The sequence below is a fragment of the Equus quagga genome, chromosome 2 (assembly GCF_021613505.1).
Source record: "Equus quagga isolate Etosha38 chromosome 2, UCLA_HA_Equagga_1.0, whole genome shotgun sequence".
NCBI lineage: Eukaryota > Metazoa > Chordata > Mammalia > Perissodactyla > Equidae > Equus > Equus quagga.
The window spans coordinates 56,174,640-56,191,270 of NC_060268.1; positions in this window are offsets into that span (position 1 = coordinate 56,174,640).

The window sequence follows — 16,631 nt, forward strand, 5'->3', positions numbered from 1 at the left end:
GTTTTGTCTACTACATATTTGCCTGAACAATGCATCTTGTGTGCTCTTACAGAAAAGCAAGGGCAACAAAATGATAAGATACAGCAGCCATTGAGACCCAAGTGTCTCATGTCACCCGCGTGAGCATTGTAACCCTGCTTAAGAGACACCTGCAGCAGCTGCACGACGTTGCCCTCAAAGTCATAATAGCCCATTGAAAACAAAGCCAGACACTGGCCTGTGTAACCCAACCCCGGGTTTTCACCTCAGCCACCTGCTTCTCTATAAACTGCCAGTCAGACCAAAGTTCAACCCGGTTATAATTCCAACAAGAAGCTGCATTTCTGGTAAACAACTAGTTATCAAATTAACTGTGACCTTGGCACCTGCCAGACCAAACCAATTCACAAGGATTTTAGAGACCACGTTTTAAGATTTTGTTTTGTTACCCATGTTATTTTTCAAATCAATGATTTTAAACACTTAACTTTAGATCTCATAAAAAGCTTTTTGTCTGGCAGGATTCCTGCATAAAGTGCGTGTACATGTGTGTTGAGTTTAAGGTAACTCAGCAATTCAATAGTAATTTAACATAGTAATTTAAACAGTGAATTCAGAGTTTAAACTCAATCAGTTCAAGATTTTCCACCTTTCTCTACCTTTCATCTCTCTTTCCAGTGGGGAGGTGTCTGCACCAAGAGCTGTTGGCAAGGACAGCTGGCTCTGCTGAGAGGGGTTTGGCGGTCCTCATCTGGTCCTTGTCCTTACAAACTGGCCCCACTGCGGATGGTCACTGGGCTCCGGCACTCTGCTTCTTCCTGGTTGTGATAACAGGCCTTCCTGGGTGGGCCAGCTGGCTCTCAGCCTCTTCTGGGTCCCTCTTCTGGTGCCATGGGGAATTCTGTGATGCTTTCTTCTGCCTCCTGGGGCACATCACACATAGTGAGCTTTCCTCAAGTCCACAGGCTGGCACTCCTCCCTCAGCCACTGCTGTCCTCCCATGAAGGACCCAAGATGAGGCATTCATCTATTTACATTTAGTGTGATGTCCAGTATTCTCAGAGATGTAAAAAGAAAGGATAAATAGGTACATAGATAGAGACGTGTTTCCTCACTTCCTTAAACAGTTTACTGGAAATAATCCAACTATACATTTATTCATCAGGAAATATTTATTGAGTGCCTACTGTGTGCCAAGTACTATTCTAGGTCCTGGGGATACAGAAATAAGCAAGACAAGACACGAATCCTGATCCTGTGTAACTTAGATTCTAACATGTCTAGACATACAATAAACCGGATCTCGTTTTACAATGAAAACTGAGCTTATTTTGATTCTTACATCCAAACAGCTCAATGAAATATTAAACTTCCCCCTAAACAGGACACACCTGAAATCTCTGTAAGTTCTGAGTAATTCTCACGACGTCAGAATTACAAATTCCCAGGATCGTGCTGTGGGTTGTTTACCAGGGTTATTCAAAATGACCTCTTTTACATGACGGAAATGACCTCTTTTAAGGCAACATAAATAGTTATCCATTACTGAGTGCTTGCTGTGTGCCGGGCACCCAGCCAGGGGCTTTGCACGTGCTCTCTCTAATTCTGAGCGCACCCCCAAGTCAGGTGGGTGTGGTGGTTGTTATTATTAGCCCCACTTTGCAAACGAGAACACTGAGGCTGACGTCTTTAAGTAAAGGACCTGAGGTCACACAGGTATTAAGTGGGTGAGCCTTAATGGGACTCAGATGGTCTGACATCACTCTGCCTCCCTACAGGTGGTAGGGAAATCCATAAAAAGAAAAGCAAAATTATAAGTAGGAAATCTTGGAGTGTTCCTTTAAACAAAAACCTTGTCTTTACATTTAAGAGTGGACACGTGAGCTGGAGGAATTAGGGAGAAGGTTGGTTTGGGGAGGAGAGGATGAAATAGATGCTAAAGTTTGTGGAAATACTGACAATTGAGGACCAAACAGAAATGATAAAATATCTCAGAAAGTATAACACAGGAAAGTGTAAAAATAGAATCTGTTTTACAAATGTTCAGTTCCCATATAAACTTCTGGCAACAGATCTTGGGGAAGTCAGGGAAGAGATAGGGAAGAAGATTTGGTGCAACGGTCCTACGGGCATAGATCCTGCACTAGGCTTTACCCCCAACCTTCCTCCTCATCGCGCCCTCTTTCCTTGTTCCTCACACCCCGAAACTAAACCTGCCCTCTCCAGCCCCAGTAAGCCAGCCTTCCAGTGGGATGGCAACCTCTTCCCTTGCACCCTTTGTCTTGACCCAGCCTCTCAGGCACATGCAGGTTTTACCCCAGGCCCTTTCATCAGTACAGGCATCTCCAGGCACTGAGCAGGCCCAGACCCCTGGGTTAACCTCTACCAAAATAAAATTCTCCACCTGTGTCAACCTCCGCCTCTGTTGCCCTCGAAGTATACGGAAGGAAAGCACCCTGTGAACTGAGTTAAACTCCATTAGGGAGAGTGCCAGGTGCTGTGTTCCCACTCGGGGAGCTAGGAGGGAGAAAGCAGAAGGTAAGAGCAGTAGATCAGCTTGCCCTTGAGGGGGCCCTTGAAAGTCAGATCTGACCAGCCCATCACCTTCGCATCTGCTTCTGTCAGACATCTACTTTTTCTCGTCTTGTAGACTTTCCTTCTCTTCCAGAAAATTGAGTTCTTTGAAGGCAGCACAGAGTTAGTGCTCCATAAACATTCCCTAACGTTCCATAAACATTCTCTCCTCTTTAAAAGAGGAGGAACCCAACAGTGGCCTGCTGTGAAAGGAAAACGCAGTCCAGACTAATACATTTTGTGATAAACTGAGAGCATCAGAAAATCTCCTTTCCTCCCTCTCCTCTTTTTCTCACCTAATCCTTCCCCTTTCTGGATTTCTATTCATTGGGGAAAAAATGACATTGTGACCATGACTAAATTACAGTGAATGGAAACACAAAGAACAGAACTGATTAAGGTGTTTGAAGTTTCCTGTCACATGATCTACATGGAAACAAAACCACGTCAGTTGTTCCATTTCTGGCTCCTAAAGTTTTTTATCCTTTGCTTCTGTTCCTTAGTTGTTTTATTAATTATTTTTAGTTGTCCCCTTTCAAAGAATATATCTACTTATTATTTTATTTTTTTTAAAAGCATCCTTAAGATATCCATCTTCAGAAAAAAATGCCTGGAATGTAGACAAAAATATTTGATTCCTGGTTTATTTAGAGCACTAACACCTCAGGGTAAACTGATAGGATGTTCTTTCTAAGCCTTGACTTGTGCAGGATTTACTTGTTCAGGCTGGTGCCTGGACTAAAGCTGTGAGATGGGTAAAGTTTGTTTTCAGATCCTCTCTTCTCTACCATCCCACTGCCCGTTAACTCACCAACCTACCTGTCCCTGCCTGTAGCAGGTACCCCAGCCCTCACATCTGGAGTCTTCACAGAGAGGAACCAGGCGAAGGGCTTGACCTCTCAGGCCAGTCTGCCTGGGTCCAAATCCAAGCTCTACCCCTTCTTAGTCCTGTGATCTCGGGCAAGATTTTCCTGTCTCAGTTTGCTCATCTGCAAAGGAGGAATAATAATAGATTGCCATGAGGATGAAATATCTTAATAAATTTGAAGTGCTTAGAACCACAGTCTTTTACTCAGAATGAGTTGATAAATAATATGAATACTTTTTTAAATTGAAGAACCCTACCCAGATCAAACCTCCAAATGCAGTGCCTGTAGTTGCCCATTTCATCCAAGTCCTGACCTTCCCAGCTCTGATCACGCTTCCCTTTCCTTCCTGTTCTCATCCCTCACTCCAATCACACTGTTTGACAGTCGCACCGACACAGAGCTGCTCCAGGGCTCCTTTATTCTGCGCATCAGATCTCCTCTCTTCACTTCCCTGTCCACTTGCACCACCCACTCCTTTGCCAATGCCCTCTGCTCCCTTGCTCTTTTGCCTTTCTTTGCTCCCACGCAGCTCTGGGTATGGGCTACACACACCAGCTGCAGCTTGGCCTTCCCTTCCCTGACCAGCTCACCAGGAAGTCTGCAGCCCATCCCAGAGGATGGCTATCACAGAAGGCCCTCAGCCCCAGGGGGTTTGAAAAGACCTCCACACAAGCTTCCTACCTGACAGAGGGGAGTTATACGCAGCTGGTCAGAACCATCTCAATCTGGGTACAATTAATAACTTCACCACAGTGCGTTAGTGAATGGCTCTTCCTTTCACTCAATCCAGACTGTGCTGACAGATGCTAGTGAGTAGCTCATTGGGAAGAGCTCTTTATCAGTGTCTGGAAACATGTCCCTATAGGTATGAAACCAAGGCTGGTTCTGCTCTGAGAGTCCAAGAGATACCCAGGCACTGCCCTTTTTCTCTTTCTCAGAGGACCTCACTTCCAAAGGCAAAAGCTTTGGCCTTGGCCAAGTGGGACCGAGTCCAAGCCTTCATGGCTGAGATGTTGGAGAGAAATGAGCTCATGCCAGTGCACAGGTTCCCTCATCACTGATTCTTTTCCCCTTGCCTTGAGGAGGGACACAGCTTGGAACATCTCAAAGGGGCAAGCAATCTCTTATATCTTAATCACACCCCTTCAAAGATGAAAATCTGCCCCACACCTGGCTTAGGGGTTTTCTCCAGCAACATCCTCTCGGCTCTCGTCTCCCAGCACGGCTCCCCACCCACATCAGCGCCTTAGGTACTAATGCAGGCAGCTTGGGGAGCCCACAGAGTTTCTCTCCTCATACTCTATTCTTCCATAGGCAGGAACACTCACTTACGTGATGGACCTGCAGTCCCTGGCAGGGGTAATCAATCACTCCAGGGCCAGGGACTTGTCAGGATACGAGAATCAGCCTCAGCATCTCTGCAGCAGGCTGGGATCAGGCAGAGCAGGCCCACAGTCACGGGGTGGGGGTGAACATCGGCACAGGGTCGGGGGCCAGAACAGAAGTCCTCCTCCGGCCAAGTCAGCCAGAAGAGCCAGGCTTCTAGACTTCCAGCTAAGAATGAGGCCCCACTCTGCTTGTGAGTTCTTCAGATGTCCTTTCATTTCAGTCCTGGTATAGTGGGAACAACACGACCAGGTGCTTGATATCTGTGTAAAGGCTTGGAGTAGGCCAGTGCTTTACATAGTGATTGACTTAATCCTCACAAGAACTCTCCAAAGTAGATGATATTACATCCCTATTTCAAAATGAGGAAACTGAGGCACAGAGAAAAAGCAAATCTCTGAGGGTCCCATGGCTTGTAAGTACAAGAAAGACAGTTGGATGCCAAAGCCATGCTCCTAACCGCTACCTTGTACAACCTGGGTTGTAGGCCCAGCTCTGCAGCCACCTTGCTTGAAAATCTAGGCATTTATTTCTGAGCTTTAGTTTTCTCTTCATACTCACTTCTCATGTGTAGGATTGTTGGAAGAATTAAATAAATCAGTGCATGTACAGTCCTCGACATGGTACCTTAACAGTAGGCACACAATAAACGTTTATCAACAACGTCATCATTGCTATCAAGTGCCAAATGCCCACCCATCCATGCCGCCAGGTTTGCCTGCCTCTCTCCCTGTCTCTTGCCTGTTTCCCTGCACAAGATAGGCTCCCGATAGCTCACGGTTACTCTCAGCCTGCCTCCATGTTAGTTTTCAGGCTACTGTGGACAGACCTTCATTTCCTTTGACCTTTAAAATAATCATGTAATGGAGGGAGAGTTGAGGCTTATCCAGATGAAGTACTTTGCCCAAGGATAATTCTTTCAGGTTCTAAGAGAGATCTCTGTAAAATTGAGTGGAGTGTTTTTATACTTTTAAACTGTAAACTCAACTTAGAAAAAATATTATGAATAAAGAAAAAGCACGACCGTGATCCTACCTGCCAACGCAGCAGCAACGTTCATGTTATGTTTTACTCACCAGGCTTTGTCCATCTCTGCAGAGATTTACGCTTCTCCTGAGTCCCTGCCTCCGTGGAGTAGCTGGTGACACTGTTCACCCCAGTGTTGGGATGGCCCTGAAATATACTGAGGGATTCTAGAGTGACTATGGAATAAATCCAGAATGACTCTAATTTGACCCCAGGAGAATAAAAATATAATCAAATGAGAATAGATAAAGAGTCAAAGATGTGTCCCTTTCGAGACAAATCAGAGTCTCTTTGAGCCGTCATTTAAAAAAAAAATTTTAATTAATTTATTTTTGTGCAAATAAAAATTGTATATATTTAAGATATCCAATGCAATTTTTGATACTTGCATACATTGTGAAATGCTTACCACAATCAAACCAATTAACATATCCAGCACCTCCCACGGTTACTGTTTTTGTATGTGTGGTGAGAATGCTTGAGACCTACTTTCTGAGCAAATTTCAAGTATATAATACTTTATTACTAACTATAGTCACCATGCTGTACATTAAGTTTCCATAAATTATTCATCTATAACTGAAAGTTTGTACCCTTTGATCAATATCTCTGAGTCATTAGTTTGTTTGTTTTTTTTTTAAAGATTTTATTTTTCCTTTTTCTCCCCAAAGCTCCCCAGTACATAGTTGTATATTCTTCGTTGTGGGTCCTTCTAGTTGTGGCATGTGGGACGCTGCCTCAGCGTGGTTTGATGAGCAGTGCCATGTCCACGCCCAGGATTCGAACCAACGAAACACTGGGCCGCCTGCAGCGGAGCGCGCGAACTTAACCACTCGGCCACGGGGCCAGCCCCTCTGAGTCATTTGTTTTTAGTCTAAACTACGCTGTATCCAAATTCTCTACTGTGAACTGTTAAAATTATGTAGACATATAATCCAGACAGATAGTTATTAATTTATTCAATAAACCAAAACCACAATTAGAATATGAACTTTAATGCTGTTCCTTTCTTTTTTCCTCCTATACCATTAACCACATCAAGTCTGGTGGGGTCTTTTTAATCTTTTTTTTTTAAGTTAAGAGATTTTCAGAGACAAGGACCTCCTATAATAAATTTCACACAGAGTGGTAGAAATTTGTGACTACCTACTGTTGGTCTAGGGACTGACACCCAGAACACCCTCTTATGGCATATGGGCTGTGGAAAGCTAGAGGAAGAAAGGGGGAAGGAAGGTTGCTGCTGATAGAACTCTAGTTGGCTTCCTCCTGCTTCTTCCCTACTACCTGAAGCTCCACGTGACCTTTCTCCATTTTGTCTGTTTTTGATTTGATCACCAAATGCCCAACACTGACGCATTTCACCTATATTTATTGCAGGCTTGCCTCCTGCACATACAGCTTGGTTGGGCGGTATTGGCAGGAATAGATAAAGGAGTGTAAGAGACAGGCTCTGATTCAAGGAGCTTACAATTTAATTGGGATGTGATGTTAATAATCAGAAGACCTGGGATGGATTCCTGGCTCCTTCACTTACTAACTAGGTTACCAGGAGCAATTTATTAAGATTCTATATCTGTAAAATAGGGCAAATAGTAATAATAATGAAAGTACCTATACCTGAAATAAAGGGTTGCTGTTAGGATCACAAGGAGTAAATTCTGTGAAAGCATTTTACAGACTAGGAAGTGATATTCAAGAAATTATTATTAATATCCAATATACACAACTCAAAACAGCACCTCTCAAGTTTTTGTCACTTCGCAAGTTTGAATTTTCCAAGATTATCCTTTCAGAGACAGGTTTCCTACAAGATGTGATGCATGCAATTCAGGTAAGCTACTGCCGGGTACAGTCTTAACTAAAATAAATTTTCACACAGCCAACCTGATGTGGGCACATTTTGACCTGGCCCCAAAACAAATATTTAAGCTTCTAGTTGTTCTTTTTAGCGACCATTTAATGCGTGAAATACACATACTTACCCCATCCTTGAGCCTTACTCTATCCTTCACCTCACTCTATTACTGACTTTCTGGGATAGAAATTAGGGATATGAGTGGGGTCCACAATGGGTGGGAGGGCAGAAACAAGGTGAGCTCAAGTTCTGGTGCAACCAATCAAGGCTCTTTTTTGATGCCGTGACAGGAAGCCCAACTCAAACTCAGTTTAATTTAAAAAGAAGGCTAGAGGTAAGCCGGCTACAGTTACAGCCAGCTGCAGAATGCAAGTGATGTCACTGGGACACTGACTCTCCTTGTATCACTCTGCTCTTCTCCATGTTTGGTTTTATCTTTCAGTTCCATGTAATGGCAAGGTGGCTACCAAAAGCCCCAGGCCTGTATCCTGTCAGGTTCAAATTCAGCAGGAAATAGCTTGTCTCTTTCTCAACAATTTAAATACAACTTTTGAATCTCACTGGGCCAAATTGGGTCACATTTATATCTTTGGACCAATCACTGAACCTTGTCCTTGAACCAAGGGTGTGAAATATTCCTACTGGCCAGGCCTGAGTCAGCTCCACCCCTGAGATGTGACATGGAATCAACACCATCTGAAATGTATGGACTGAGATTACAGGAGAAGTGATTCCACGTAGGAAAATCAAGATATTGTTTCCACGAGGAACAATTACTACCAGGAGATCAAAACCAGTATATACCCATGACTGATTTGGATAAGGGTACAGGGAATGAGTTGGAAGAGAATGGTCAGGAATCATTTCTCAGATAAGTTACAAGTACTCATACATTTACCATGTTTATTCGCCTCATTTACACAAAGCATCTGCTCATTCTTTAGGAAATCATCTATTTAGATCTCAAATTCTTCAATTTCTCTATTCAGGATCAAAATAATTTCTTTCAGTTAGCCAATAGGTTTATCTTCCTAATAAGGATACTTGGTCTCTTGACAATTGAAAATCTAGAGTATTGGTCTTCAAAATGGATTATATGTACCCAAGGGACAAGATAATCCATTGCAGTGTAGAAAAAAGATATCAATATGTTTATTTATATTTTCATCTTAAAAGCAAGAAATTAAGCTTTCTTGGGGCCAGCTCCATGGCCACGTGGTTAAGTTTGTGCACTCCACTTCAGCAGCCTGGAGTTTCGCCAGTTCAGATCCTCGGCGCAGATGTGGCACCACTCATCAGGCCATGCTGAGGTGGCATCCCACATAGCACAACCAGAGGCACTCACAACCAGAATGCACAACTATGTACAACTATGGACTTTGGGGAGAAGAATGAAAACAACAAAAAAAAAGAAGAAGATTGGCAACAGATGTTAGCTCAGGTGCCAATCTTTAAAAAAAAAAAAAAGAAATTAAGCTTTCCCAATGTTAATTATAAGCACTGCCACTGGTGCCTTCCTTGGTCCAGATGTCAGAAGGTCTTAGGAAAGAGCAGGGTCCTGGACCCAGAGGGCTTGAGGGCGGCGTTCTCAGCCTTATGCTTTCAGCATATTGTGCCTTGCAGCACTCGCCGGTGCTTGGTTCACTGGATTTACAAACGATATTAGCAAACCTTTACAAAGATAACCATCACAGAATGGACAGATGACTGAAAGATTTCTGCAAATAAATGTCAGATTGGAAAAATACTAATAATGCAAACACTACCTAAAATAAGAACATGGTCAAGCTGATCCTTTTCATACTCGTGGTCTGAGTTCTCTGTGGACCACCTTATGGGGTTAAAAAACAATAACAAATTTATATCAAGAGAGGTTGGCCAATGAGGAGAAAAGTAACTGCCTTCCAGAAGAAACTCTTGCTATAGAGAGAGCATTTTGAAAATATTTTTATTGTTAATGAAAACTATGAAGCTATGTCACACATAAAACCCTCAATATTTGAACACAAAAAACTTGCCTGGGGTTACGTAATTTACTGATTTGTTCAAAAATTGTCCAATAATGAATTTTAATAGGCATCTGAGCCCATTTGTTGAAAATATAAGAATACAAAGTTTGTAAGAACAACTGATAAATGTCAAGCACACACAAGACAAGGCAAAGTGAAGAGCAAAGCCTGACTACTTTGACCAGCGAAGATACACTGAACCACCTTTAGATTCAGATAGTTTATTATTTACATCCATAGCAAAAGGAAAGATAGCCAAAGGTGCAACTTCCCATGGTCCTTGTCCTGTACATTGAAAGATGACACCGAAACAAAAGGAACCAGACGACTGAAACATGAATTATGGGATACCTCATTGCTGACGAGCCAGTTCCAGACTGCCACTAACAGGTTTTGTATTCTGCAGCTCTATTCTGAGCAGGATGGGGCAGAAAGTCCTGTAACTCATTGGAACCTGGGAGGCAATGAGAAATTCTTCATGACCGCCTCCCAGGGAGATAGGAAGGTAAGTAGGAGATGGTCTCATAGCAGCTCCTCACAGGCCTCCAATTCTCTAGTGTTCAGGAGAATCACGAGGTATTCTGCCAAGACTCGGATTAGCTGTGGTTCAAGCCTTTGCCTATGGGGTCTATGTGGATCCATGCAAGGTGGCTAGGGCACCACAGCAGAGCTGTTCCCCTACAATTAATAATCAGGAATGATGGAAATTTATTGGTAAAATTTCAACAAAAACTTCTGCAAATTTATAGATAGGATTGAAAAGTAATTTTTGTGATTTTGTGGCTGCAGCCAATGGTCTGCTTCTTCATTTGGATCTCAATAGCTTTGTGAGATATTTTCTGTATATACGACTGCCATTAGGATAAAAAGAAAACTTAACCTTGAATCAGAATTTTTGAATTGCTGAATCATAAAAGTTTAAATCAGATTTTCAAAATTAAAAACATTCAATAATATCTCTTTCCCTCTCTCCCTTCTTTTCTTTCTTTCTCTCTCTTTCTTTCCTTCCTTCCTTCCTATCTTCCTTCCATCTCTCTCTTTCACTAAATTAAACAAGGAGGCCATTAGACTGAGGTGGCTCTAATGCCATGGCAGCCTATATAAGCAAACCAAAATCTAAGCCTGTAAATGCCTCAAGGTTACAAAATCGAACCTTAAGGACAACCAATCACAAACAGCCGACTAGGCTTTAAGCTATAGCCAACCAAATAAACTCCTTTCTTTGTTTCCGTACCTTCTCTCTCTGTCACTCCCCTAGCTCCTGACCACTTCTGATTTGGCACTGCCCAATTGAAAGATTTTTGCTCAAATAAACCCTTAAAATTTTCGACATGCTTCAGTTTACCTTTTAACACCTTCTTTCTTCTTTCTGTCCTTACCAGACCCATCTCCCCTACATCCTTTTATGGGAGGGCAGGAAATACAAAACCTAGGGAGAAGAGGAAGAGTGGACGAGGGAGTGCTCCCCACACAGTTGAAGGGACTTGATGTGGACAAATGACGACTGGAGGCCCAAAGCAGGGTGCTGTGTGTCATTGTTACACTGTTCCAAGAACCAGTTGTGCCAGGCAGACCTTCCAAATGCTAAGGGTATAGCAAAGGGAATACAGCTTTAGCAAAGGCGTCACAGCTTCACAAACTCCAAATCTTTCTAGTGTGTTGTTTTCAAGACCAGCCTTTTCCAATCAGGAGAAAACTTCTTGTCATGTGACCACCTCTACTCCCCAGCTATCAGCTCTCGTATATAAGCCATTTACATTAAATATTTGCATCTATTGATTTTTTTCTTTTAGCAGTCCTGCAAGTTTGATGGCCTGTTACTTATATTTTAAACAGTGTTTCATTTTAGGCTCATATGAAAAATTCAAACAGCACTAATCTGTTGCGGGCACAGTAAACAGACATATTCATGGTACAGCAAGTAGACCCTCTTTTTGTGGCAGAGGAATACTGGAGAAGGGGCATTCTGGAGGATAGGGTTGGAAGAGTTGGTCTGGGCAGAGACCACAGTGGATCTTAAATTTTAATGTTAAGAATTCTGGGTAAGGTATAGACATGGAGGGATTTTTGTTTCTGATGAAAGCAGACTATTAGGAAATTAAATCTGATGATGGTTCCGTTTAAATTTATTTTTTTAAAGATAAATAGATATGTAAATATAAATGTATTTGTAAGGGAGAGTGTGTGTGTATTTTAGCTCTGTGTGCTGAGAGGGCTTAGAAGCAATGACACCTCAGTAGCAATGAACACACTTAGTTCTCAAATCTTGGTTTCCAAATACTGTCCATCACCATAAGCAATCAAGATGCCTCGAGAAATTATTGACTCTAGGGCTGGGGTATCAGAAGTACAAGATGAGCCTGGAAAAAAATTTTAGATCCAGAAAATAAGGGAGTGCCCAGTGAAGCTATCACAAGGACACAAGAGCCAACTTGAAGGGGCTCCCTCTGGTCAAACCTGGGCCATTTTTGAGAGTCAAAATAAATCATCAAGCCATGCTGTGGTGGTGTCCCACATACAAAATAGAGGGAGATTGGCATAGATGTTAGCTCAGCAACAATCTTCCTCACTAAAAAAAAAAATAATAATGATAATAATAATAATAATTGTAATGAGTTATAACAAACAGAATAAAATAAAAACCCATGAGTCCATATGCATATAAATAAATGAATAAATAAATAAATAGGGGAAAGGGAAAGCTCTTCCTCACAGTAGAATTTCAACTGACAAATATAGAAGAAATGATGAAATTCTAAAATCACCATTTGGCAATCTCTGTAGTAATAAATATTTCAGGCAAGAATCATCAAAGAATTCTAAAATCTAGTGAGTAAAAGGATGATGAGAAACAGGATATTTTCTTGTCCCAAAGTACCTCTCACAAGAGATTTATTAATTACAAAAGGAAGATAGTAACTTTACAATGGAGAAACCTGGTGAACACCACACAACTTTAACCAAGTAGTCAAAGTTAACATCACTAGTAATGAGACAAATTGATATTGTGGGCCTCTGATATGATACATTGAGAAGATACATCACTTCTGTGGTATTTCTGCCAGAAATACGTAACCTGCATGTAATCACGAGAGAGTATCAGACAAACCTAAAGTGGGGAACATGCTATTAAAAAAACTGATACTGAACTTATAAAAAATGTCAAGATTAGGAAAGCCTGAAATAAAGGACTAAAGAGACTTGACAGTTGAATGCAACTTGTGATCCAGAATTTTCTTTTCCTCAAAAAAACCACAAAACATCATTGACCAATTAGAAAAATTTGAATAGGGTCTGTAGATTATCTAATACTATTGAATCAATATTAATTCCCTGATTTTTATAAGGGAATTATGGAAAAGAATATCTTTACTTTCAGGAAATACACACAGAAGTATTTAGGGATAAAAAAGGCACATATCTGAAACTTATTCCCAAATCTTTCCAAAAAAAAAAAGAGATAGATAGATGATATAGATAGATGATGACAAAAAACAAATATGGTAAAATGTTAACATTTGGAGGTATATGGGAATTCTTTGTACTGTTTTTGTAACTTTTCTGTGAACCTGAAATTATTTAAAAATAAAAATACAATGATGGTGAAGCGGAGGTGCAGAGCAGCCTAAATAAAGCAGGAAGATATGGTGACGCTGGCCCAGGTGACCAGGAGGAGGAAGAAATGAAGATCCAGAACGCTGCATGGCCTGTTTTTACAAATGAGGCACCGTCTCCTGGCAGACAGACAGAGACGGAAGACATTGCTTCTTTTTAAAACCAGGAACTGTTACCAAGATGCAAAATAAATCCTATTCTTTTTGCCAAGTAAAATAGAATATGGATTTTCCCTGTCAGGATAAATACTAGTGTCTGGTCATATGAGGATATCTTATCAAGGCCTTGATGTTCACAAATAATGAAAAACTCGTCGTAATAATGTCTGGATTTTAGAAGCACACGTCAGCTGAGCTGTTGTTCCTCTCTCCGGAACGTGGCAGATGGAGTCTGAAGTGTACAACCAGTGGAATGGAAAGACGTGATTTTTCATGTTTGTGTCATTTAGTGTAGTCACCCAGACGTGTTCCTAGTGGACTGCCCTTTGTACAGACTTAAGAGTAAAGCCACAGATGTGCATAAAGCCGTCAGCAAAATTATACTCACCTGCATGAGCTAAAGAGGGGATGTTCAAATTATATTTGGAAACAAAAGGGTACCTACTCCTATTAATATGAATCTTGCTGTGACTAAATGCAATTATCTCATTTAACCCTTGCCATCTTCACATCCAATATTTTAGAAAAGACAAAACCGAGATTCAAAGAAGCTAAGCATTTGCTCCAGGATCAGACAACTAGCCGGTAGCAGAGCGTAGATTGGAAGCTAGACCTTTCTGGCCTCAGCTCAGACTTTCTGCTCTTTCTAATACTTCACCTCTTTTCCCCTCTTACTTCCTGAAAAGAAGAAGCATCTGCCTCAGCAGACGCTGACCTCACACACAGCTGTAGAGATAGGCTCTATACCTCTAAAGCTAACACTCTTCCCCTTGGAGGGAAAGATTCATGATTGGGATTAGAACCAAATTTGGGTCAATAAAATATGTAGGGAAGTTTACTGGGACCTTCTGGAGAAGTTCTTCCTTAGTATTATGGGAGTGCTTATAGAAGCAAGGCTTTCTCTCCAGCTCGGACTCTAAGGAGAAATCATGGGGTAGTCCCAGTTGTTCCTGGCCAACATCCTAGGACCACAAGTGAGACCTGCCTCAGGATGGAATGATGCTGTGGATGGGAGAGTAGAGACACAGAACAAGATATGGATCAGGAACACAGGTTCTTGGTCACTACTTCTACCCACATGTGTTCTGGACCCTCTCTTGCTTTTCCAAAGATTCTGCTCCTACAGTTATTGGTGATTTTCTTTCTCTTGACTATCAGTATTTCCTTCTATTCTAAACATTCCAAACATGTTGGATTCTTTCATATTAAAACAAATTTCCTTTGACTCTGTTTTCTCTTCCAGCTACAGCCCTTTTTTTCTCCATTTTTTCAACACTTTCTCTCTGTGCTTTCTCACCTTTCACTCACATTTTAAGCCATTCTAGTCTGCCTCCTGTTGTCACTATGTACTCCCATAGAATCACTCTTGACAAGCTCACTGCTGACCTTCAGCTTGCCAACACAATGGGCATTTCTCTGTTCTCATGTTTCTTGACTTCCCTGCTGGATTTAAATGGGTTGACTGTTCCCTCCTTCTTAGAATACTTTCCTATCTTGGCTTCCATGACTCCGTACTCCCCTGGTCTCTCCCCTGCCTCACTGGCTGCTGCTTCTCTTTCTCCTATACTGACTTCTCACCCTCTGTTGAATTACTAAATGTTGGTTTGTCTCAAGGCTTAGTCCTCTGTCCTGTGCTCTCCTCTATTTATTCCACCTCTTCCTCTATTCATTCAACTGCCAATTCAGGTAATGTTCATGCAACACTCGATCAATATTTATTGAGTGTCTACTATATGCCAGACTCTGTTCTAGGCACTTGAAATAGAGCAATGAATAAGCAAAGTTCCTGCCTTTATAAAGCTACATTCTAGCGCAAGAGAAAATCAACAAAAAACAATGAGAAAATAAATGCATAATACGATGTCAGGCAGTGATAAGTGCTATGAAAAAAAATAAAGCAGTAATAGTGACAAGGATTTTAGATATCAGTATCTTTTTTTTTAGATAGGGTGGCCAGAGAGGATGCTCTAGAGAGGTGGTATTTACATTTGAGAAAAGTGGAGTGTGAGAGAGAGAAGCTAAGGATGATTCCAGGTTTTTGGTTTGTGTGAAAGGAAAAATGATGGTGCCATTTATTGAAACAAGGAAGACTAGAGGAGAAGGGTTGGGAGGGGAAATCAAGAATGTATGAAAGGGTTAGATGGTCACATTAAGAGGCTGTTTGGATGGATTAAGTTCCTCCTGTGGATAATTCCCTCCTTAGGAAGACCTTTCCTGACCACTCTGTCTCTGACAGCCTCCCACTTGCCACTTCCCCAGCCCAGAGAGTCTCTACCACCCTCCCTAGTTCATTGTCTTCATGATAGTCACCACAATCTGTAAGGACAAACCTTGGCCATTGTTTGGCTACCCTTACTGAAACGAAGTCCTGGGAGAACAGGAACCGTGTCTGTCTTGTTCGTAGCTGCATCACCTGGGCTTGGAACTGTGCCTGTCGCAGAGTCAGGGCTCAACAAATAATTGTTGAATGAGAGTACAAAGGGTAAGTCAGTCCTCTGGACAAGTCAGGACAACTTGGTTCTTGCCTGAGCTCAGCCAGTTACTAGAATACAGCTTTGGGCAAGTCACCTCTGCGGTATTTTCTCAATTTCAGAAGTCATTTGATTAGATGATTTCTAAGGGCTGATTTGTCCACTTTGAAATTATGTTTAAAATCCAGGATTTTTATTTACTTATTCCGACCAAATTTGTACCTGGAACCTCATTTTGGTGATAACAGTGCTGAAGGGCTTTTTGATGCAGAATGAGTGCAAACTATTGCTTCTGGGGAAATTTACTCCAGGGATCCTGAAGGGTTCTATATTCCCACTCCTGGTCCCCCCAGTGCTCAGTCTCAGGTAGCCATCCATTCTGCTAGGTTCCGCTCCAGGATCAGGAAGAAATAATTGAAAAGAAAGGAGATGTGAAGGAGTTCATTTTCTGGAACATTATTGAGTACCGTACCTATTCACCGGTATAGTTCAAGCCTTTTCAGACTGCTATCATATTTCACAAGGAGTTAAGTGTTATTTGGATATTAAGGCCCATCTTTACAAAACCCTGTAAGGCAGGTATTAATATTCCCATTTCACGGTTCAGGCAAATGAACTGATTTGCCCTAGTTCAGACATTGGAAGTGCAGAAAAAAAGATTGGAATCTATATCTTCAGGCACCCCTCCC